Source organism: Salmo trutta, chromosome 13 (assembly GCF_901001165.1).
Source record: "Salmo trutta chromosome 13, fSalTru1.1, whole genome shotgun sequence".
Taxonomy (NCBI): Eukaryota; Metazoa; Chordata; class Actinopteri; order Salmoniformes; family Salmonidae; genus Salmo; species Salmo trutta.
Genome location: NC_042969.1, coordinates 56,788,084 through 56,812,636, shown reverse-complemented (window position 1 = coordinate 56,812,636; position 24,553 = coordinate 56,788,084). Strand labels below are relative to the sequence as shown.

The 24,553-nt window shown below is 43.1% G+C and overlaps 1 protein-coding gene across 2 annotated transcripts in view; it reads left to right on the top strand.

Annotated features, from left to right (window-relative positions):
* Positions 1-5,640: 5,640 nt before the first annotated feature.
* The window catches only part of LOC115206122 (sodium/calcium exchanger 2), a 68,299-nt gene continuing 49,386 nt past the window's right edge, over positions 5,641-24,553 (top strand). The window contains exon 1 of one of the 2 annotated variants that reach the window (XM_029772730.1): positions 5,641-5,851. The gene's annotated coding sequence lies outside the window, so the exon portion shown is untranslated. The remainder of the gene's footprint in view (positions 5,852-24,553) is intronic. The other variant, XM_029772729.1, reaches the window with a different exon arrangement.

Below are 24,553 nucleotides of genomic sequence, written 5' to 3'. Positions count from 1 at the left end.
AATGTCCTTCTTTTTGAAAGTCCTCAACTGGCAGCTTCATTAAATAGTACCTGCAAAACACCGGTCTCAACGTCAACAGTGAAGAGGCGACTCCAGGATGCTGGCCTTTTAGGCAGAGTTCCTCTGTCCAGTGTCTGTGTTCTTTTGCCCATCTTAATCTTTTCTTTTTATTGGCCAGTCTGAGATATATTGCTTTTTCTGTGCAACTCTGCCTAGAAGGCCGGCATCCCGGTGTCGCCTCTTCACCTTTGACGTTGAGACTGGTGTTTTGCGGGTACTATTTAATGAAGCTGCCAGTTGAGGACTTGTGAGGCGTCTGTTTCTCAAACTAGATACTCTAATGTACTTGTCCTCTTGCTCAGTTGTGCACCGGTGCCTCCCACTTCTCTTTCTATTCTGGTTAGAGACAGTTTGTGCTGTTCCGTGAATGGAGTAGTACACAGCGTTGTACGAGATCTTCAGTTTCGTGGCAATTTCTCGCATAGAATAGCCTTAATTGCTCAAAACAAGTATAGATTGATGATTTTCAGAAGAAAGTGCTTTCTTTCTGGACATTTTGAGCCAGTAATCAAACCCACAAATGCTGATGCTCCAGATACTGTAGTGTAGTTTTCCACCTTAATTTGGAGTGTGACTCCAAATCCAGACCTCCATGGGTTGATAAATTGGATTTCCATTGATTATTTTTGTGTGATTTTGTTGTCAGCACATTCAACTATGTAAAGAAAAAAGTATTTAATAAGATTATTTCATTCATTCAGATCTAGGATGTGTTATTTTGGTGTTCCCTTTATTTTTTTGAGCAGTGTACTTGGATTAGCTAACACAATGTGCCATTGGAACACAGGAGTCGTGGTTGCTGATAATGGGCCTATGTACACCTATGTAGATATTCCATAAAAACCTGCCATTTCCAGCTACAATAGTCGTTTACAACATTAACAATGTCTACACTGTATTTCTGATCAATTTGCTGTTATTTTAATGGACAAAAAAGTTGCTTTTCTTTCATAAACAAGGACATTTCTAAGTGACCCCAAACTTTTGAAGGGTAGTGTACATCTCTTTCAAATGTTGATATTTGGTTGCGTTGACAACCAAACATAATTCAATATCACTTTTGCAATACAGTAAAAAGTCTATTAACTTGTCGACAAGTTAACAAATTATATGTTGGATTCGCTTCTTCAACTAAACTAAAAAAGCACAGTGATAACACAGTAAGTTGTTGCATAAATACAATATATTTGAAATTGTATTCCCATTTGAACTTGGTTGTGCTTTCAGATGGTTGAAAGCATAGTGATAACACATTTGGAATTCAACAAACTTCTGGTTGTCATTGATCAACGTCTCAACCAAATATTAGACACATTTCCATGTTGAAATGACGTGGTGTGCCCAGTGGGTCTGTGCTGTGGATGGTGGTAAGTAATTACAAAATGAGCTACTGTATTTTTTATTATTTTCCTACCTCTCTCAGTATGAAAACATAACACCTGCTCTACTTCTCTACTTTGACTAAGTACAGATGTAGGATCTTAATTTGATCACTCTTTTGTTGCTGAGAACTTTCCAGCACAACAGTACATGCACATTTGTAGTGTGTTCAGGGTTTAAAAAGGCTTCTACATTTTTGTAATTTCCTCTTTAAAATGTTAGACTTGATTTGCCCTAACAAAAAATGTATCAACCCCTACAAAAGAATCCATAAATTATATTCCACATAATAATTTACATTTCCTGTTGCTGCAGGATTATTTTCCGGCTGTAGCAAACTGTCTCAAATTAAGATCCTACATCTGTACATCTCTGTGGAAGACTCAGCACTGGCAGCATTGGCATTGGCAGCATTGTCCTGCATTGAACTGCTTCCATCTCCATCACTTCTTCATCCGACTGGTTCCTGTCTGAGAGTGGATGGATTTCTGGCACAGTACCGTCTTGGTTGAGTTACTCTGCAGAATTGTTGATTACCTTAGCTGTTCTGGTTCCAGAGGAATAGCTTACACACACACACACACACACACACACACACACACACACACACACACACACACACACACACACACACACACACACACACACACACACACACACACACACACACACACACACACACACACACAGTCTTGTATAACGGACCTTGTGGGGACACACAATTCAGTCCCATTCAAAATCCTATTTTTCCTAACCCCTACACCTAAACCTTACCCTAACCCTAACATTAATCCTAACCTTAACCCCAAAACCTAACCCAACTCTAACCCTAAAACTAACCCTAGCCCCTAACCCTAACCCTAATTCTAACCCTGACAGTAATTCTAACCTTAAACCCTAAACCCTCTACAAGTAACATTTTACCTTGTGGGAGCTAACAAACGGTCACATTTTTGTTTGTAGTGTAGTTAAACACGTCCACACACACAGACACCCCCCAGGTTTTACAACCCCTGGTGATGCTGACAGCGCTCTGCTGAGCAAAATGTATAATAATCTGACAATCAGTCTAATAATCTGTGTCTACAGCTAAGAGAGAGGAAATGACAAGTTTGTAGCTTTCTATTTTTATGTCTCTGTCACTCTCTCTCACACACCCCCTCCATCTGGGGTGATTGAGAGATAGCAGGAAAAAGGAAGAGATGAGGCTGTGTATTGTCAGGATGTTTGACTCAGGGAATTAAATGTCACTCATGGCCTTCCCTGTCTGTCTCCAACCATGCAAATCGTTACCATAGCAATTGCTCAGTGAGTGAAAGACCAGGGAGTGGTGTAAAGTACTTAAATGAAAATACTTTAAAGTGCTACTTAAGTAGTTTTCTTAGGTATCTGTACTTTACTCTACTATTTATATTTTTTCTAACTTTTACTTCACTACATTCCTAAAGAAAATTATGTACTTTTTACTCCATACATTTTCCCTGACACCCAAAATACTTGTTACATTTTGAATGCTTAGCAGGACAGGAAAATGGGCCACACACTCATCAAGAGAACATCCCTGGTCATCCCTACTGCATCTGATCTGGCGGACTCACTAAACACACATGCTTAATTTGTAAATGACGTCTGAGTGTTGGAGTGTGTCTCTGGCTATTTGTAAATAAAATTAAAAAACAAGAAAATTGTGCCATCTGGTTTGCTTAATATAAGGAATTTTCAAATGATTTATAGTTTTACTTTTGATACTTAAGTATATTTTATCAAGTACTAAGTATATTTAAAACCAAATACTTTTAGAATTTTACTCAAGTAATATTTTACTGGGTGAATTTCACTTTTCTATTAAGGTATATTTACGTTTACTCAAGTATGACATTTGGGTACTTTTCCCACCAATGGAAGTGGTGACAGTGCACAGGGACTCTTTTGGGACAGGATGGAATCCTGGACAGGGCACGGATCATGCGTCACTCACAATTTGGGTGCTCTGGGCAAAAGTAGCCTTGATCAAAAGTAATACACTATAAACAGAATAGGGTCCCATTTGGCAACCACAAAATGTTAACGCATGTAGTGATCCTTGCTATATGAGCCAAGTTCCAATTCCCACCAAGTGGGTTAATCCTATTGGTGTGGTGAGTAGGGAGTTTGCCTTTCACGCCAGAAACCACGGTTCGCTTTCCTGCCCCGCAGTTCTCTACAATATCAACATTTGATTATTGTATATACACAGTGCATACACCTTCATGGCATCCATCAAATTAATATTCATAAATAGCCAATAACCAAAACACAGTGGAAATAGAATAATATGAAATATATGATCAGCAAAGGAGGATTACAGACAATAACTCATTAAAGTAACATCAAAGGCTCCTTCACACTGTATTTAATTGGCAAATTTGCATTGTTGATACATGCAAGATTCTCGCCGCAGTGTAGATAATTTAATGACTAATGTGTTATTTATAGATAACTCAGCTCACTTCTCATCTCGGCATAATCACAGGATCATACAGGATCATCAATATGCTTGAAGGCATGTAGGAGAAATACACAGCTCTGTCTTCACAACTCACTGGTACATATAGCAGTAGTTGTCATTGGGAATACAGTACCAGTCAAAAGCTTGGACACACCTACTCATTCAAGGGTTTTTCTTTATTTGTACTATTTCTACATTGTAGAATAATAGTGAAGACATCAAAACTATGAAATAACACATATGGAATCACGTAGTAACCACAAAAGTGTTAAACAAATCAAAATATATTTTAGATTTGAGATACTTCAAAGTAGCCACCCTTTGCCTTGATGACAGCTTTGCACACTCTTGGCATTCTCTCAACCAGCTTCATGAGGTAGTCACCTGGAATGCATTTAAATTAACAGGTGTGCCTTGTTAAAAGTTAATTTGTGGAATTTCTTTACTTCTTATGCGTTTGAGCCAATCAGTTGTGTTGTGACAAGGTAGGGGTGGTATACAGAAGATAGCCCTATTTGGTAAAAGACCAAGTCAATATTATGGCAAGAGCAGGTCAAATAAGCAAAGAGAAATGACAGTCCATCATTACTTTAAGACATGAAGGTCAGTCAATATGGAAAATGTCAAGAACTTTGAAAGTTTCTTCAAGTGCAGTCGCAAAAACCATCAAGCACTATAATGAAACTGGCTCTTATGAGGACCGCCACAGGAAAGGAAGACCCAGAGTTCCCTCTGCTGCAGAGGATAAATTCATTAGAGTTAACTGCACCTCAGATTGCAGCCCAATCTGCTTCACAGAGTTCAAGTAACAGACACATCTCAACATCAATTGTTCAGAGGAGACTGCGTGAATCAGGCCTTCATAGTCGAATTGCTGCAAGGAAACCACTACTAAAGGACACCAATAATAAGAAGAGACTAGCTTGGGACAAAAAACACGAGCAATGGACATTGGAGCGGTGGAAATCTGTCCTTTGGTCTAATGAGACCAAATTTCAGATTTTTAGTTCCAACCGCCGTGTCTTTGTGAGACGCAGAGTGTGTGAACGGATGATCTCCGCATGTGTGGTTCCCACCGTGAAGCATGGAGGAGGAAGTGTGATGGTGTTCAAGGCACATTTAACCAGCATGGCTACCACAGCATTCTGCAGCGACATGCCATCCCATCTGGTTTGCGCTTAGTGGGACTTTCATTTATTTTTCAACAGGGCAATGACCCGAAACACACCCAGGATGTGTAAGGGCTATTTGACCAAGGAGAGTGATGGAGTGCTGCATCAGATGACCTGGCCATCACAACCACCCGACCTCAACCCAATTGAGATGGTTTGGGATGAGTTGGACCGCAGAGTGAAGGAAAAACAGCCAACAAGTGCTCAGCAGATGTGAGAAGTGCTTGGTCAGCTAACATCATCAGGAACAAGGGAATTAGTGGACAGTAAAAAAGTAAAGGATCCTGTTCAAGACTGAAAAAAGATATATCTTTCCTTGCCTTTCATGGCACAGACACTGACATGGATACATCAACATGGTGGAACCCTCAGCTTTCCTCCCATCAAATAATGTCAGCTCGTTGGTTACATTGAGGAACGGATAGTGGACCTGTACATATTTTAGACAACCTGAAATGCGACTGTTATTAACAAAGAAAGTAGGTTAGCTCAGACATCATTTCTCGAGTGGATGACACGTGGTCGTAACACTGTGCCATGCGCGCTCCTAAACATAACTCCCTTCCCAGAACGCGCACTTCGAATGTGATTGGGAGAGAGTCTGACAGCGTGTTTGTGAGTGTTGTCTGAATGCGAGCTGATCCGCGGCTAGAACAGCAAAATTAACGGGAACAGTTTTTCATGTTAACAACAGAAATATGTGCATTACGACCACACCTGCTTTGAGCTACTCTAAAAACTAGGATATAAGGTAAGAATGTATTTATAAAAGTGTTCAGTTTTGAGTGTTGAGGACTTATGTCAGATGTGCTGAAATATGTACTAATTCATTGCCATTTACCCTATAACAATTCTCGATCTGCCTTACAACTGACTTGCTCGATGTTTGTTTGGGTTCTGGGTAGACTATCCTCTATGGATTAATATGGTACAACAATGACCCATGTGGGGTAGCTGTAATATTCGATTTGATCCATTGATTTATTAATAATAATTGAAAATGCAAAGTAGTTATTTACAATCAAGCAAATAATATTGATGGAAAGATTGTGAGCATAACCAAGATGTAACCCTGTCACTGTATTTCCGTTTATTGTAAAAGGCTGTGTGGATAAAATGCACACTCACATATCAATAGAAGCTACCATGTTGCATCATTTCCCTGAAGTGTTCCACTGCGTGATTGAAATACTAAATATGTTGCATATATGGAACCGTGCTTTAGGCTACTCAACACGATGTGCACAGGGTGTAGAACCAATATCTTTATTTGTCCACAGATAAAAGCTCCATTCAATTCATTTGAAGGCAAATGTCCATATGTCAATTGTATACGGCTTATTAGTTGACATAAGTTGTTTCTTTATGATAAGGTATAAAGCTCAACATATAGCCTAGCCTATCAATTGGAAATCCTAGAGACCTTTAGTTCACTTGTGAGTTTGCCTTGATCCATAACTGCAGGGGTACTGAGGGTGCTGCAGCACACCCTGATGAATTCAAATTAATAATAACAAATAAATACAAGCAGTTCGTCAAGAAATTAGTGAGCTAGGCCTTTATAACTCCTGTATGATTGGAGAAAACAAATACTTGTCAACCCCCCCAACCCAAAACACCATCCTGCAGCCATGTCTCCATCATCTATAGCCTCTTCAAAGACACATTGCATGACAGGCTTTTCCAACTGTAAATATATACCGTTATACCCGAATACCAAATCACAGCATCATTGTTAAGCAATGCTCAATTGGTCCCCCTTTAAAACGGATCCTCTATTCATTGTGCTTGCGTCATAGAGATGGGAAGTGGGGATTCACCCAGCTCAGTGCAGCTGTAGTGGAGCAGGCTGTAGTGGGGCAGGCTGTAGTGGAGCAGGTTGTAGTGGGGCAGGCTGTAGTGGGGCAGGCTGTAGTGGGGCAGGTTGTAGTGGAGCAGGCTGTAGTGGGGCAGGCTATAGTGGAGCAGGCTGTAGTGGGGCAGGCTGTAGTGGGGCAGGCTGTAGTGGGGCAGGCTGTAGTGGGGCAGGCTGTAGTGGGGCAGGCTGTAGTGGGGCAGGCTGTAGTGGGGCAGGCTGTAGTGGGGCTTTCCTTGGTGTGGACATTTTCTTCAGTTTAGATTTCCCTGCATGCGCTATATCCCTCCACTCCCCACCCCCCAAACTAACAGAGGAGAACCCACTATTTATTGCTCCTTGGATGGCAGTTTGTGAACATTGACTACATGTAGGCTATATGGTTCATTCCTCTGTTTTTCATTATAGTTCGGTATCCCAAATGTATCCAAGTGCTCATCTCCCAATTGATCTATTATGGGATCTTTTCATACAGGCTATTGTTTGCAGAATTGTACAGACTGCAGACTATACTATCTGTTAGAGGAAACTCAATTGAAATCTGTCTGTCTCTGTCTCTCTATCTCATAGGTTACAGAGTAATAACTCAAGTGTAGATGTTTGACAGTCTGCATATCCACTGCACCCCTCCCTCTAATTCCCCAGAACAAATATCTATCACGTTTTATTCAGTTAGGAAATACACTCCTGATTGCTCTCTGAGGGGTGAACAGGCTGTTCAATCTGTCTAATGCCACCCAAAGAGCACCCAATTTTCACAGTTTTTTAATTACACAAATGATGTGCTTGATTAGTTTACACTAAATTTGCGCTGTGCCTTTGGAGTGGAAAGGTTTAGTGTGAGGGTGGAGGGTAACATGGTGTTTATGCAGACCCCTGCAGGATGGGGTGTGGGTGAAGGAGACGGGACACAGTGTGTGTGTGTGTGTGCGTGCGTGTGTGCGTGCGTGCGTGCGTGCGTGTGTGTGCGTGCATCCGTGCAGTGTGAGACGTGAGCGGGGTGTTCTTAGAGAAGAGAGGGAGCTGCTGCAGTGCTTTGACAATGGGTGGCGGTCTGAGGATGGTTGAGGGAGCTCCCTTCTCACTGCCACTCCCACTCTGCAGTTTGGGTGGGGGTGCATGTGTGCATGTCCTGTATGTGCTCCTATGCTGTGTGTGTGTGTGTGTGTGTGTGCGTGCGCCTGTTCAGTGAGCTGTACATCTGTGCTGTTCCTCGATACCCAGCTGTGGGGCTGAGAAGCGTGTCGTCTGGTCCGTCTGTTGGGTGTGTCTCAGTGTGTGTGAGCCAGCTTCTTATTGGTGTGGAAACGACAGAACAGAAGTGTGTATGGGGAGTGGTTCCCCTCATCATAGAACATCGATCAAATAATGAATCAGCTGCAGTAAGAACAAACAGAAATGAGCTTTTCCCGTTGTGAACAGAAGCCTCTCTCCCTCTCACCATTTCATTGTCACTTTTTTCCACCTCCCTTCCTCAGGCTGCTGATGAGCACGGTAACCTTATCCCTCCTCTCTGGCATGGCTTCCATTAATATTTATGAGGATTATAATGTCACATTTTTGTTTCTTAAAGGATGGTGGGTATTTTTTACCCCGACACACACACACACATAGGATTAGCCTGCCCTGCTCTCTTGTGCGTCCCAAATGTTACCCTATTCTCTATATAGCACACTACTCTTGTCCAGGACCTACATAAAGGGAATAGGGTGCCGTTTTGAACGTAGCCTCTGTTGTTCTGCCCTGGTTGCCTGAGTCACTGAGCTGGCCTTCTCATTGGACTACTTGGGTGAAAAGGACTCTGGGGCTTTACTGTACAAATCCAGAATCAGGGATTTCCTCTCTGGGTAGGGTATGTTGCATTTTCACCCTCTCTTTCAGTGGATGTGATGGACAGGGTCGTATTCTTTCTGGTGATCCTTTTGGGATTGGTGTAGTCAGATGAAATGCCAGGTGGTTCTGACCCCATCTCTTGGTGACAGGTGTTTATCATAGTCTTTATGTCCACTGTATTGATGCTGTGCCTATGGGATTGGAGGAACTAGGGATAGGAGGGATCCATGGTCTTGGTTTTGACTCCATCTTGACCCTAACATCCTTCCTCCTAACAGATCCATGTAGAATATCTCACATGGGAAACACAAGTCCTGCTGTGATGGCTCGTCATACACATGGGAACACGGTAGCCAAGGAGTCGGGACACACTCCCAAGTGCCCAACTGCTCTCGCCCACACACTCCCAATGGATGTTATCCAAGCACTGTGGTACCAGCTGTCCCGCTATTGGTCGGTTCAGCTGTCGTCGAGGCAGGGGCTCCGGTTTCTGCTGTGCGTATCCTGCACACCCTCAGCAGTCACCTCTCATCTCTCTCGCTCTCTCTCTCTGTCTCTCTCTGTCTTAGGCTCCATCAGATCTTTATCAATCTGTTCTGTGTAATAAGATTCAGAGCTGCTGAATCTCCACCACACTCCGTTAAGATCCACACACTGACCCTTGAATTGGCAGAGGCAAAATGCAAACAGACTGCTGTCTCAATGATGGACATGTGTGTTGGGTGGTAAAGAACACAGCTTAGCGTTCTAGATGCAGCTGAATTTCCTCTCCCATCAGCCGCTCAGAGATTTCCTGCAGGTGGCTTTTTGACTCTCTCTTAATTGATCTTTTTCTGATATAAGAAGCTGATCTCATGTGTCGAGATTTCACGTCGCCTATTTCTTTAAGTCTTAGTACTCTTGTGTGAAGTCTCGGTCTAACCCGAAGAGTCGTTACGTGACATGTTGATTTACATCTAACCAGCTTTCATGTGCTTTCGTGCAATATGCTCATCCAGATCTCTGGATCTCTACAAATTGCGTTTGCATATGTCAGAGCTGTGTGCTTATCCGTCAGCATGCAGCCAGCCCTTGGGATACCTTCTGTGTGGATGATAGAGTCAATCCCCTGCCTGCCTGCCTGCCTGCCTGCCTGCCTGCCTGCCTGCCTGCCTGCGTGCGTTGGCTGTGTTAGCAGGGTTTGTTTTTGAGAGCAGGGGGCCGTCGGTGGACAGTCGGTTAGCTCAGCGCTAGGCAGGGTGGTGCAGCTCTCATTGTTACTGTTGGTCCGTTGGCACAAAGTCACAGGGCCTATTATTCAGTAGTTGTGACAGGACTAACCTCGGCCTATGCACACACACACACACGCACACACGCACACACACACACACACACACACACACACACACACACACACACACACACACACACACACACACACACACACACACACACACACACACACACAGGGTGCTCTCTTTTTCTAAACGTGAGCGAGTGTTTTGTTTTCTCTCCCCACGTAGCCTGTAGCTTTGTGTCAGTCTAGGCTGTTATCTCTCTGCCTGGATGGTTTTGCTGTTTAACACTTTGTTGCTCTGGCTGCCTCAGTCAGTTAGCAGCAGGCAGTTAGCATGGCAGTTAGCTCTGTCACCCAGTTAGCTACCTAGTGAGAACCTCCCCAGTGATGGAGAAGGGATGAATGAGTGAAGAGTTAGCTGAGGATAAGTGGATGGGGAACGGGAGAAGAGGAGAGCAGGAGTGGCCTTGACTCCAGCCCTTTTTCAGATCTATTAGAAGAAGCCAGAATCCTCTCTGGTCTTCACACAGACCTCAGAGGCACAGACACCTCTGCCCCCAGTCTCACTGCTCCTGACATGATAGGTCAGGATGTTCTGGGGTGACAGTCACTACTGTTTCCTCCTCCTCACATGCTCTATGGTCATAACAGACCAGTAAAATACAGTTGAAGTCCGAAGTTTACATACACCTTAGCCAAATACATTTAAACTCAGTTGTTCACAATTCCTGATATTTAATCCTAGTAAAAATTCCCTGTCTTAGGTCAGTTAGGATCACCACTTTATTTTAAGAATGTGAAATGTGAGAAGAATAGTAGAGAGAATGATTTATTTCAGCTTTTATTTCTTTCATCACATTCCCAGTGGGTCAGAAATGTACATACACTCAATTAGTATTTGGTAGCACTGCCTTTAAATTGTTTAACTTGGGTCAAATGTTTCAGGTAGCCTTCCACAAGCTTCCCACAATGAGTTGGGTGAATTTTGGCCCATTCCTCCTGACAGAGCTGGTGTACCTGAGTCAGGTTTGTAGGCCTCCTTGCTCGCACACGCTTTTTCACTTCTGCACACACATTTTCTATGGGATTGAGGTCAGGGCTTTGTGATGGCCACTCCAATACCTTGACTTTGTTGTCCTTAAGCCATTTTGCCACCACTTTGGAAGTATGCTTGGGGTCATTGTCCATTTGGAAGACCCATTTGCGACCAAGCTTTAACTTCCTGACTGATGTCTTGAGATGTTGCTTCAATATATCCACATAATTTTCCATCCTCATGATGCCATCTATTTTGTGAAGTGCACCAGTCCCTCCTGCAGCAAAGCACCCCCACAACATGATGCTGCCACCCCCGTGCTTCACGGTTGGGATGGTGTTCTTCGGGCTTGCAAGCCTCCCCCGTTTTCCTCTAAACATAACGAAAGTCATTATGGCCAAACAGTAGAGGTCGACCGATTATGATTTTTCAATGCCGATACCGATTATTGGAGGGCCAAAACCCCGATGCCGATTAATCGGCCGATTTAAAAAAAATTGTTTTATTTTATATATTTATGTATTTATTTGTAATAATGACAATTACAACAATACTGAATGAACACTTTTATTTTAACTTAATATAATGCGTCAAATAAATAATGAAACGTGTTCAATTTGGTTTACATAATGCTGGAGAAGTGTTGGAGAAGAAAGTAAAAGTGCAATATGTGCCATGTAAAAAAGCTAACGTTAAGTTCCTTGCTCAGAACATGAGAACATTGTCACGACTCCTAGCGAGGGTGGCTCCTCTCCCTGTTCGGGTGGCGCTTGGCGGTTGTCGTCACCGGCCTACTAGCTGCCACGATCCCTTTTTCCTTTTCTGTTGGTTTTGCCTAATTAGTTGCACCTGTGTTTTATTAGGCTTGTTAGCTGGGCTATTTAAGCCCGTATGCCCGCCTGTTCTTTGTGCGGGCTTGATTGTAATTTTCCAATTTATGCTGTGTGGTGGATGTTTGTTTTTTGGGAGGTTGTATTTTGTGCGCCCGGCATTTTGGGCGAGTTCTCTTTTTCTGTGTGTAATAAAGAGCACTGCATTGAACTTTTCTGCTTCCTGCGCCTGACTCCGCACCCACAATGCCCAGATCATTACAAACATATGAAAGCTGGTGGTTCCTTTTAACATGAGCCTTCAATATTCCCCGGTAAGAAGTTTTAGGTTGTGGTTATTATAGGAATTATAGGACTATTTCTCTCTATACCATTTGTATTTCATATACCTTTGACTATTGGATGTTCTTATAGGCACTTTAGTATTGCCAGTGTAACAGTATAGCTTCCGTCCCTCTCCTCGCACCTACCTGGGCTCGAACCAGGAACACATCGACAACAGCCACCCTCGAAGCATCACTACCCATCGCTCCCACAAAAGCCGCGGCCCTTGCAGAGCAAGGGGAACAACTACTTCAAGGTCTCAGAGCGAGTTACGTCACCGATTGAAACGCTATTAGTGCGCACCCCACTGACTAGCTAGCCATTTCACATCGGTTACACCAGCCTAATCTCGGGATTTGATAGGCTTGAAGTCATAAAGAGCTCAATGTTTGAAGCACAGCGAAGAGCTGCTGGCAAACGCACGAAAGTGCTGTTTGAATGAATGCTTACGGGACTGCTGCTGCCTACCACCGCTCAGTCAGACTGCTCTATCAAATATCAAATCATAGACTTAATTATAACATAATAATACACAGAAATGACAAGCCTTAGGTCATTAATATGGTCAAATCCGGAAACTATCATTTAGAAAACAAAACGTTTATTTTTTCAGTGAAATACGGAGCCGTTCCGTATTTTATCTAACGGGTGGCATCCATTTGTCTAAATATTCCTGTTACATTGCACAACCTTGAATGTTATGTCATAATTATGTAAAATTCTGGCAAGTTAGTTTACAACGAGCCAGGCGGCCCAAACTGTTGCATATACCCTGACTCTGCGTGCAGTGAACGCAAGAGAAGTGACACTATTTCCCTAGTTTAATATTACCAGCTAACCTGGATTTCTGTTAACTAAATATGCAGGTTTAAAAATATATACTTGTGTATACTTGTGTATACTTGTTAGGTACATTCGTGCAACGATTGTGCTTTTTTTGCAAATGCACTTTTGTTAAGTCATCCCCCGTTTGGCGAAGTTGGTCTTCACACAGTTTGCAACGAGCCAGGCGGCCCAAACTGCTACCTATAGCCTGACTCTGTTGCACCGAACGCAAGAGAAGTGACACAATTTCCCTAGTTAAAATAAATTCATGTTAGCAGGCAATATTAACTACATATACAGGTTTAAAAATATATACTTGTGTATTGATTTTAAGAAAGGCATTGATGTTTATGGGTAGGTACACATTGGTGCAACAACAGTGCTTTTTTTGCGAATGCGCTTGTTAAATCACCCGTTTGGCCAAGTAGACTATGATTCAATGATAAATTAACAGCTACCACATCGATTAAATGCAATGGAAGACAAACTAGATAAACTAGTAACATCATCAACCGTGTGTAGTTAACTAGTGAATATGTTAAGATTGATTGTTTTTTATAAGATACGTTTAATGCTAGCTAGCACCTTACCTTGGCTCCTTGCTGCACTCGCATAACAGGTAGTCAGCCTGCCACGCAGTCTCCTCGTAGAGTGTAATGTAATCGGTCATGATCGGTGTCCAAAAATGCAGATTACCGATTGTTATTGTCACTTCCTGACCAGTATAAGGGGTTATTTGTTATTGTAATTTGGTCAGGATGTGGCAGGGGTGTGTTTGGTTAGCCCAACAAACCCCGAAACACTCTATGTTCTTATTTAAGAGGGGTGTTTGTTTAGAGTATTTCGGGGTTTGTTGGGTTATGTTCTTGTTGGTCTATTTCTATGTTAGTTCTAGTATGTCTTTTTCTATGTGGTGTTTGTTGGGTTGACCTTCAATTGGAAGCAGCTGCTCCTAGTTGCTTCTAATTGAAGGTCCTATTTAAGAGGGGTGTTTTTTCTATGGGATTTTGTGGGTAGTTGTTCCTTGTTTAGTGTTTGTGCACCTGACAGGACTGTTTTGTTTTGTTCTTGTTTGTATACGTATTTAGTTGTTTCTCCTTCTTCAAAATAAAAAGAAGATGAGTATACATATTCCCGCTGCATTTTGGGCCAATCCTTACGACAACCGTGACAGTTATGAAAACGTGAAATCGGCCCTAATTAATCGGCCATTCCGATTAAATGGTCGACCTCTACCAAATGGTCATTATGGCCAAACAGTTCTATTTTTGTTTCATCAGACCAGAGGACATTTTTCCAAAAAGTCTGATCTTTGTCCCCATGTGCAGTTGCAAACCGTAGTCTGGCTTTTTAATGGCGGTTTTGGAGCAGTGGCTTTTTCCTTGCTGAGCGGCCTTTCAGGTTTTGTCAAAATAGGACTCGTTTTACTGTGGATATAGATACTTTTGTACCTGTTTCCTCCAGCATCTTCATATGATCCTTTGCTGTTGTTCTGGGATTGATTTGCACTTTTCGCACCAAAGTACGTTCATCTCTAGGAGACAGAATGTGTCTCCTTCCTGACTGATATGACGGCTGCGTGGTCCCATGGTGTTCATACTTGCGTACTATTGTTTGTACAGATGAACGTGGTACCTTCAGGCGTTTGGAAATTGCTCCCAAGGATGTACCAGACTTGTGGAGGTCTACAATTTTTCTGAGGTCTTGGCTGATTTCTTTTGATTTTCCCATGATGTCAAGCAAAGAGGCACTGAGTTTGAAGGTATGCCTTGAAATACATCCACAGATACACTTCCAATTGACTCAAATGATGTCAATTAGCCTATCAGAAGCTTCTTAAGCCATGACATCATTTTTGGGAATTTTCCAAGCTGTTTAAAGGCACAGTCAACTTAGTGTATGTAAACTTCTGATTCACTGGAATTGTGATACAGTGAACTATAAGTGAAATAATCTGTCTGTAAACAATCTGTCTGCACAAACGGACTTGCCAAAACTATAGTTTGTTAACAAGAAATGTGTGGAGTGGTTGAAAAATTTGTTTTAATGACTCCAACCTAAGTGTATGTACTTCCGATTTCAACTGTAGATGCTGTGCCTTATCTAACGCTAAGTTAGATCTAAACCAATGCCCCCTATTCAGTACAGCTACAGTACCTGGCTAAGCGGTGTGTCTGTCAGCCCAGGATGAGTCCTGACAACCATGGTTCTCACTGAGGCATAAAGCATGCAGTCTGCAGGAACTCTGAGGAGGAGAGATGGAGAGAGGGAGGGAGGGAGGGAGAGAAAGAGAGGGAGGGAGGGAGAGAAAGAGAGGGAGGGAGGGAGAGAAAGAGAGGGAGGGAGGGAGAGAAAGAGAGGGAGGGAGGGAGAGAAAGAGAGGGAGGGAGGGAGAGAAAGAGAGGGAGGGAGAGAAAGAGAGGGAGGGAGGGAGAGAAAGAGAGGGAGGGAGAGAAAGAGAGAGGGAGAGAGAGAAAGAGAGGGAGGGAGAGAGAGAAAGAGAGGGAGGGAGAGAGAGAAGAGAGGGAGGGAGAGAGAGAAAGAGAGAAGAGAGGGAGGGAGAGAGAGAAAGAGAGGGAGGGAGAGAGAGAAAGAGAGGGAGGGAGAGAGAGAAAGAGAGGGAGGGAGAGAGAAAAAGAGAGGGAGGGAGAGAGAAAGAGAGGGAGGGAGAGAGAGAAAGAGAGGGAGGGAGAGAGAGAAAGAGAGGGAGGGAGAGAGAGAAAGAGAGGGAGGGAGGGAGAGAAAGAGAGAGAGGTAAAGAAAGAGTGAGGGAGAGAGAGAGAGCGAGAGAGAGAAAGAGAGAGAGCATGTCCTGTCAGCCTGACTTCCTGAATGTTCATTCTCAAGGAGGGGTAACAGTAGCGTAGGCACACAGGTGGAGGCGGTCGTGACTCTCCAGGGGGAGGGATCAGCAGCACTGTTTCTCTGTTGTTTTCTTTGTCTGTTACTCGAGCACAGCTCTCACCCTCCAGGTATATCATATGAAATGCAAAGGTTGTTAGGAACAACAAGGGAAGTGAAGAAAACAGTGTGTATGTGCGTGTAGGTGTGTGTGTTTGTGAGAGAGAGAGATAATGAAAACTGTGTTGTTGTCTGTATCAGTGTGTCGGTGCAATCTCCCAGACCCTCTCTCCTCTCTTTTCCTGTTTTTCCTCTTTCTCTCTTTCTCTCTTGTTCATCCAATCCTTGCTGTCAGGGCTGAGGTCTCTGGGCTTTGTGTGAGAGTGGTGCAGCCTGACACAGAGTGTCACACACACACACACACACACACACACACACACACACACACACACACACACACACACACACACAGGGTGGGTTGGGCAGCTGAGTGCCTCGGAGCGGTAGAGCAACAGGACAAGAGGACGTGGTTACAGGATCTGACAGGAGGAGAGCCGGGTCGCGTTGGGCAACAGCAAATACCTCAAATACCCACACGCCTCTGTCACAGACTATGGCCTAACATTAAGAGTGACAACCTGGGGATATGGGGAGAGCCAGGGGTTTCCTGGTTCTACTGTAGTTTACAGAGAGGAACACAGGAGGGAACATTATAATGGTATTACTAAGAAGTCACTTTCTACTTGGTTAGCTAGACTATTTGTATAAATGTAGAGTTTCTGTGTTAAGTACTGAGCTTTGAAAAAGTACAGGACACGCGGCCATGGCCGTGATCGTTAATGTTCACAATGAGTCCCCATTTAGACCTTACGAATAACCTCCAATAAGTACAATCACATGTTTGAATGATCCTGTTGATAATGATAGTGCTTTGAGTAACACACTGAAGAACCGTGTTGGAACTCTAAGCCACTGTGTGTTGGTTGAGCTGCTTATCTTGTGTCTCTCATGATGCACTCTAATTGTCTCCCAGGGACAGTAAAGATTTACTGAACTGAACTTGGGTGAACCAAAGAGCTTTACGTACTGGCCTTAGCTGAATTACTGCTCACTGTCTGGACCTCAATGAGCCTATTCACCTCTTACTCCAGGTGCTACAGATTCAGGTTGTGTCCCAAAGGGCACCCTATTCCCTATATTGTGCACTACTTTTTCTACGGTCACAAGTAGTGCATCATATAGGAAATAGGGTTCCATTTGTTATACTGTTATACTCTTCTACAGTTGACTTCCATTGTTATTGCCTTTCCGTCTGTGTGGCTGAAGCCTAATGAGTAGGAGGTTTGGTGAAGTGTTAGGAATGGAGTCCCTATGAGATGTCTTCCTCCTCAGGTCTTGCTGGTATCTGGGTCCAGGCTTTCTGATTATCATGTTGTTAGTCTCTTGCCCCGGAGTCTTCTACTGTATGGACTTTGTCAAGCACGTGAACCACATTGCAAAATTCATGAGAAATTCATGAATACATAAGTAAATGACTGAATGAGTGTGAGTAAATTAATGAGGAATGATTCATTTATTCATTCATCTGCAGATATACTGATTTATTTGAATTCAACTAAAATTCCTTTATTTGTTATGTGCAGTGGACTATACAGTGTACTCACGCCTGCTGAGTATGAAGGGTCAACTCTTTTTTTACTGCCTACTGCAGTGGGATTAATTGCTCTATTCTGACCCCCGCCAGATGATTTCAGACAGCAGGTTTTATTACACCGAATAAATGAAAGGAGATCGAAATCAATTCAATGGAAAGATTTAATTAACGTCTCTTTGTGGCATCAACATGAGATAGACTGAGAAAAAAATAGAGAGAGAGGAAAAGTGTGTGTGTGTGTGGCAGTGCATAGGTAAAATCACTGGGGAAGCCAATAAAAAACCTGCCATGTTACATCCTATGAGTTGTGATAATTGCGTTGTTTGCTCTATATCCTAAGACTGACACAATAAGAAGACACAGAATAAATTCAACCACACATTTATTTGATTACAAAACCGGAGAGCAACCTCTGTCCGGTGAAGTCCACAAAGCATATTGCATGTAACAAACAGTTACATGACCTACAGCATGGTCAATCAAGTTAATGTTTCAGAGATTTTTGAACTACTAAACAACTATTGATTTAGAACCACGGAGAGTTAGCGCAAGTCACAAAGAAAACAGGAGCTGCCTCCACTATTCCAGCACCATTTAAACTTCAGCATTTCAACATCATCTCACCTCTGCTTAGTCTAATACAGTGACAACTAAAAGACACTAAAAATGATTTAGTCCAATCAACGTAAGCTAAATATGATAGCTAAATATGATGTGGCCGGTACTGGTGTGTGTGTGTGTGTGTGTGTGTGTGTGTGTGTGTGTGTGTGTGTGTGTGTGTGTGTGTGTGTGTGTGTGTGTGTGTGTGTGTGTGTGTGTGTGTGTGTGTGTGTGTGTGTGTGTGTGTGTGTGTGGGGAAAAACATGTTGACTCACCCAATGCCATCCTCCTTTCAACGGTCTAGTACACACGCTAAAATACTTGCTGCTAGCCTAACTTCCTTTCATGGGCAACGATACGCCAGGCTAGCTAGTTAACATTAATATACTACATCTAGCTACATTTTGAACTTCCATCCTATCAGGCGAGGGGCACAATGTATGAATTTATGGTTGGATCAGGATCGCCGTTATAATCATTGGCAAGTACAGAGAATACAGTAACACCACAAGTCCAAATTGTTATTTCCGTCAATGGATAATTTAGGAAAGGGCTAATTTCAGCTAGCTAGCTAACCACCAGAGGACAACAACACAATGAGATGAAACAATTCCCCCCATAATTCTGTCAATAATGAAGCTTGGCTTAACCCTAACTGGCTTTTTGGTGCACTAGGAACATTCACAGCTGAGCTCACTCAGTTGAGCTTAATTCTGATTGGCTAATATTATATTTTTTATCAAAGGAGGCCAAATGCTCATTGGCTTCCCTTGCATTCAATGCTATGGACAGTAACAATGTCATACTCTTTCTGACCAGATAGATACAGTACACATACTGAGACAGGGGCGCTGTTTCATTTGCCCGGATGCTTTCTCCGGTGAAATACAGTACATTCAGCCTCTTATGAATTGAAGGAAATGTATGAAACAGAGAGACGAAAGAAATTGTGTATGTTTTTCTTCTCCTTTTCTTGGTAAATGTTTTGGGGAAGCCTGGCTTCCCTTGGCATCCATGAATACATGCCACCGTCCAGTACCCCTTGCTAGCAGCACCAGGAAGAGAACATGGCTCATTCTCCATCCTCCATTTTTCCTCGATTCGACCACTAAGTACACTAAAACTGTCATAGATTACCTGATGTTACACACGCCTCTCAGAAGAGGGAACGCAACACCCTACTACAACTCAACTCTCCGTGGTGTGAAAGAGGTATGGACTGTAGGTGTGAGTAAGGATGACAAAAGGCAGAGAATTACCGTTTACAAGGAATTTATTCTGTCGCACGGTAAATTTGGGGAAAGGGGCTGGACGGAACCAAAGCAAAGAAAGTAAATATCAAGCCCCCTCTCCTACCTACCCATTACTTACCTAACTAGCACCAGCTGGTACACTAACCAAAATACAGAGGATGGTCCGCCCAGGTCTTTCCTAGTGTGCATAGACAGTAAATTACTACGGGTATATGTATGCCCGCAGGCCTCTTGCCTAAGCACTCCCTAGGTGCCTTCCCCTTCCCCCCCTGGGAACAAATAAAACAGAATAACAAACAATTTCAATAATCAAAACACTGCGTCCTATTGACACAGACCTAACCAATCAGCTACTACACAATACTTAACAAAACTCTGAACAACACAGAATTTACCAATCAGCTCCCCAGCAACAATCAACACAGGACACTCTCATGTCTGTTAGCAACAACCAACATAATAACCCTCAGCCATCAGCCTCCTCTCTCAGCAATCATCTGGTCCCCTTCTGAGCAACAGAACACTGGCTTATAAAGCTTCAGAAGGAGTTGGTAATTGGAGACAGCTGCGTCCTGATGAGGGGGCGGGGTCAGCTCTCCAATTAGCAATGGGGGCCGACCAATCAGCTGCTTGGGGGTATTTCAGGAATCCATTTCCTGAATACATACATTGAAAATACGTTCCCCAGTTTCTGTTATGGTTTGTGTAACACCTGACATGGGGTGCCTATTCATCCATTCCTTCTCTCCTTCCGTTTTTGTGCTGACTTTGGCTAAGGATACTGGCTAGCTAGCCTAGCTAGGCAAATCCCTGTATTATCTGTACTGAACCATCTGCAGGACAGGACCCCTCATGGCTCGGCCACGCAACACCCAGCAAGCTGAGGCCCTGTGAATGAAGCCTCCAGCTGATGTAATTAATATGGGTAATTGGTCAAAATCAGGATTAGTTTATAAAAGGACCTTTACGAGCAGCTGTAAGGAGCGATAATCTCAACATCCCAGAGAGGCTATTGCCTTTGACCGGATGAGCTGCCTCTCAGTGAAAGAGCCGTGCTCAGCTGAGCTCACAGATATCAGATACTGCAGCTTTTAAGATGTAGTAAACGACCTGCTTAATTAGCCGTTACTCATTATTGAGCTGCTGCAGAGCAGACATGCTATTCCTGGAATTAGGAAGTTAAACAGAACAGAATAAGAGAAACCCTCTGTTTGTTCACGATATAGGTTGAAGATGAGATACTGTTCATATTGCATCATCTTACTGTAGTCCATATCCTTCCTCACTCCGTTTCTCGCCGAAATCGGTGTGTTCACAGGTGTTCAGGTAGAGCTGTTGTTCACTCCTCTATGATGAAAACGCACGCACGCAATCTTCCTCCCTGTCCTTCTCCCCTCTCATGCTCTTTCTCCCCCTCTCCTTCTCCCTCTCCTCCGGGTCTAGTAAATGCTGAACTTATGTGTCCAACCTATTACAGCTGTCTGACAAGTCTTTCATTTTAGGGCTTTCATCTAGACCTGCACTGTCAGAGTTAGACTCCAAAATAGTAATGGTGCCAGGAAGGGATAAAAGAACCTCCCAACCCACGCTATGAAATATTGTTACGCAAACAGCAGATTAAACTGCCGCTGTAATGTGTGAATTAGGAAGGACTGCCTGTGCAGTCTGACGATCACTTAATTATTGATCATGCATAGAGATAGGCTGTGCTCCAATTGGCACCCTATTCCCTATATAGTGCACTAAACCATATGGGCCCTAGTCAAAAGAAGGGAACTATTGTAGATAATAGGGTGCCATTTGGAATGCAACCAGGATCTCCCAGCAGCAGGCTAGCTCCCCTCAGCGCTGGGGACCCCTGATCCAATCTGTCACTTAATTGGTTGTTAATACCAACATGTGTTCCTATATTCCGATCATGGCCTCATACAGCCCACATTGTTCTGTCACACTGGTTCAGGGTATGAACCTCATCCTCCTTCAGATCATCATCATCTGTAACACTCATGGCCTCCCACAATGACAAGTGCTGTATAGAGTCACATTAAAGCTTTGTTAATGAGACACGATACTGCTTGCATCATGGACTGACATTACATAATGCAGTGTAGAAATGATTAAGGGCCGATAACAGGGTAATTAATTAACAGCATTGACCAAACATCTCTCCCATTCCCCCATCTTCATCCACCTTTCCCCTTTCCCACACACACACGCACACACATGCACACACACACACACGCGCGTACACACATACACACGCACACACACACACCCCACTATTGTGTTTGGGGTCCAAACGTCAAAGAAAACACAGAGTGGCAGCAGAGCTGTTCTCTCTCTGACTGAATAATTAGCAGAAATAAATTAGGTTGATCTCTGCCTCAGGTTGCCAGTGAGTGTTATTTTTCTCCCAGCTTCCACTGAAAATGTACCGCAGCAATCATTTCTCCTAGTGTTGATCTTTCTCACAGAGTTGGACACATTCTCTTTCACATTATCCAAAGTCCTCTTCTATTTCACTGGGATGGCAGGGATGGATTATTATAGCTCATGTCAGTCAAGCATCGAGGACGTACTGGCAGGAGGAATCGTCCCAAACTAGCTGTCATTCTGCCTACAGAGAGATAAATGATGCACTGTTAATTGCAGCAATTTGCATTGTGTGCCAGCCTCTGTCTGAACCAATTTACCCCTAAACTACCCCTGGACAACCAACTATCCCCTGGACAACCAACAACCCCCTGACCAACCTCAAATGACTGTACTCTCTACCTCCATGATGTTTGAGAGTAATATGACAGTTATTATTCCCATGAATCTCTCCCACCTGGATTCAATGGGCCTGATAAGTCCCGGTGTGACATGAACAATGGCTGGTAGAGTCATAACAATCAGTGTTCACTACAGTGTCTCACTACATCGTTAGTATTCACAGTCTGTTGAGTCAATTGGGAGTGAATGGGAGTGGGCCAGCCAACCATTCACACAGCTAATTTCTATTTAAATGCAGTTGCCAGGCGAACATGGCTGTACCTGGGGAATAGAAAAGAGAGAGGAAAGAGGAGAGATCAATAAAAGTGGAGCACAGAGAAGAGGAGGATGAACGTTCGCTTTATCTCTCCCATTGATGTTCTGTGAGTGTCACTGTGTTTGATGGTACTGTGCTCTTTTAGCGTTATTGTATTGGCCCGGCTCTGTTCGCTGGATGCGGCCTGGTTTGATTTGTCTGCCTCCTGTGTGGCTGTTTGTAGAGACGTGCTCAACACCATAAGAGGAGAGGAGAAGAGCTGTAAACAAAGATGGCAGAGGGATGGGACTTACCAAACACACACAAACAAGCGCAGATACACAGACTTTCGAATACACACAAACCATCTCTCTCACATAGAATATGACTTCGTGGGGACATGAACATTCAGTAGTTGCAAAACAAGAGCCACATGCACGTGTGTGCACACACTCACATTCTCATTCTCCTTACTCACTCAGATGTTCTTTCTGTGCTGTCAAAATATAGACACTCAACAGGGCAAACTGAGCTCCCATAATTGCTGCTGGCTCTAATTTCACACATACACACACTATAGAGACGCAGTACTGAGAGACACACACACACACACACACACACACACGTATTCAGCCATCTCTCTCTCTCTGAGATCACTGTACTCCTTCTTTACTTCTCTTTCTCTCTCTCTCTCATTCATACATATATATATATATATATATATATATATATATATATATATATAAATAATAAGTGTGAGAGCTGCATCCTGCCTATGGATTAGCTTTCATGGCATTTTGATCTGTATTCCTCTCTCTTTCTTTATTAATGAAATGTGGCAAGAGACGGAGAGAGGTAGAAGAGAAGAGCGGGATTAAAAAAGGGACTAATGAGGGAAGCATGGAGAGTCCATTACAAAACCTCCTCCACGCCTTCTCTCATCTCCATCTTGAAACAGGCACAGCCGTGGAAAGTAGGGGTGCAGAGTGGGGAGAAATACCCCCAATCAGCACCCCCACCCCAAAAATGTTCCTGCGGCCATGGAAACAAGAAGCTGTGCTACTTGTTCAACTGTTACTTGCTGAACCTTGTGGCCTTTCGAGATGGTGGTGTCTGGCGCTGGGCAGTCAGGTTTAGTGGGTGTTGTAGGTAGAGAGAGGGGAGATACAACAAGGGGAGAGAACCCACAGTCAATGCTGCTGTTCTATTATATACTATTGCATGTCCAAGACATTATCCACTTTAAAAACAGTAAATACAGTCATACTTAACGTAGCACATTCGAATATATGCTGTAACAGTTCTATCCGGATGTGTACATATCATTTTATTACTTGATTTAGTACTCCTGTGCGGCTTAGTTGCTAGAGAATGGCACTGTCGGGGTTGTGGGTTTGATTCCTGCTGTGGCCACCTATACGGAAATGTATGCAAGTCTCTTTGGATAAAAGCACTGCTAAATGGCATACAGTGCCTTCAGAAAGTATTCATAACCCTTGAGTTATTCCACAGTTTGTTATATTACTGCCTGAATTGAAAGTGGATCCAATATATATTTTTTCTCTCACGTATCTACACACAGTACCCGATAATGACAAAGTGAAAACATGTTTTTCAAATTTTTTGCAAATGTATTAAAAATGAAATGCAGAAATATCTCATTTACATAAGTATATTCACACCCCTGACTTTGTAGAAGCACCTTTGGCAGTGATTACAGCTTTGTCTTTTCTGAATAAGTCTCTTAAGAGCTTTCCACACCTGGATTGTGCAATATATGCACATTATTATTTTTTAAATTCTTCAAGCTTTATCTAATTGGTTGTTTATCATTGCTAGACAACCATTTCAGGTCTTGCCATAGATGTTCAAGTGGATTTAAGTCAAAACTGTAACTCGGCCACTCAGGAACATTCATTGTCGTCTTGGTAAGCAACTCCGGTGTAGATTTGGCCTTGTGTTTTAAGTTATTGTCCTGATGAAAGGTGAATTCATCTCCCAGTGTCTGGTGGAAAGCAGACTGAAAAAGGTTTTCCTATTGGATTTTGCCTGTGCTTAGCTCCATTCCGTTTCTTTTTATCCTGAAAAACTCCCCAGTCCTTAATGATTACCAGCA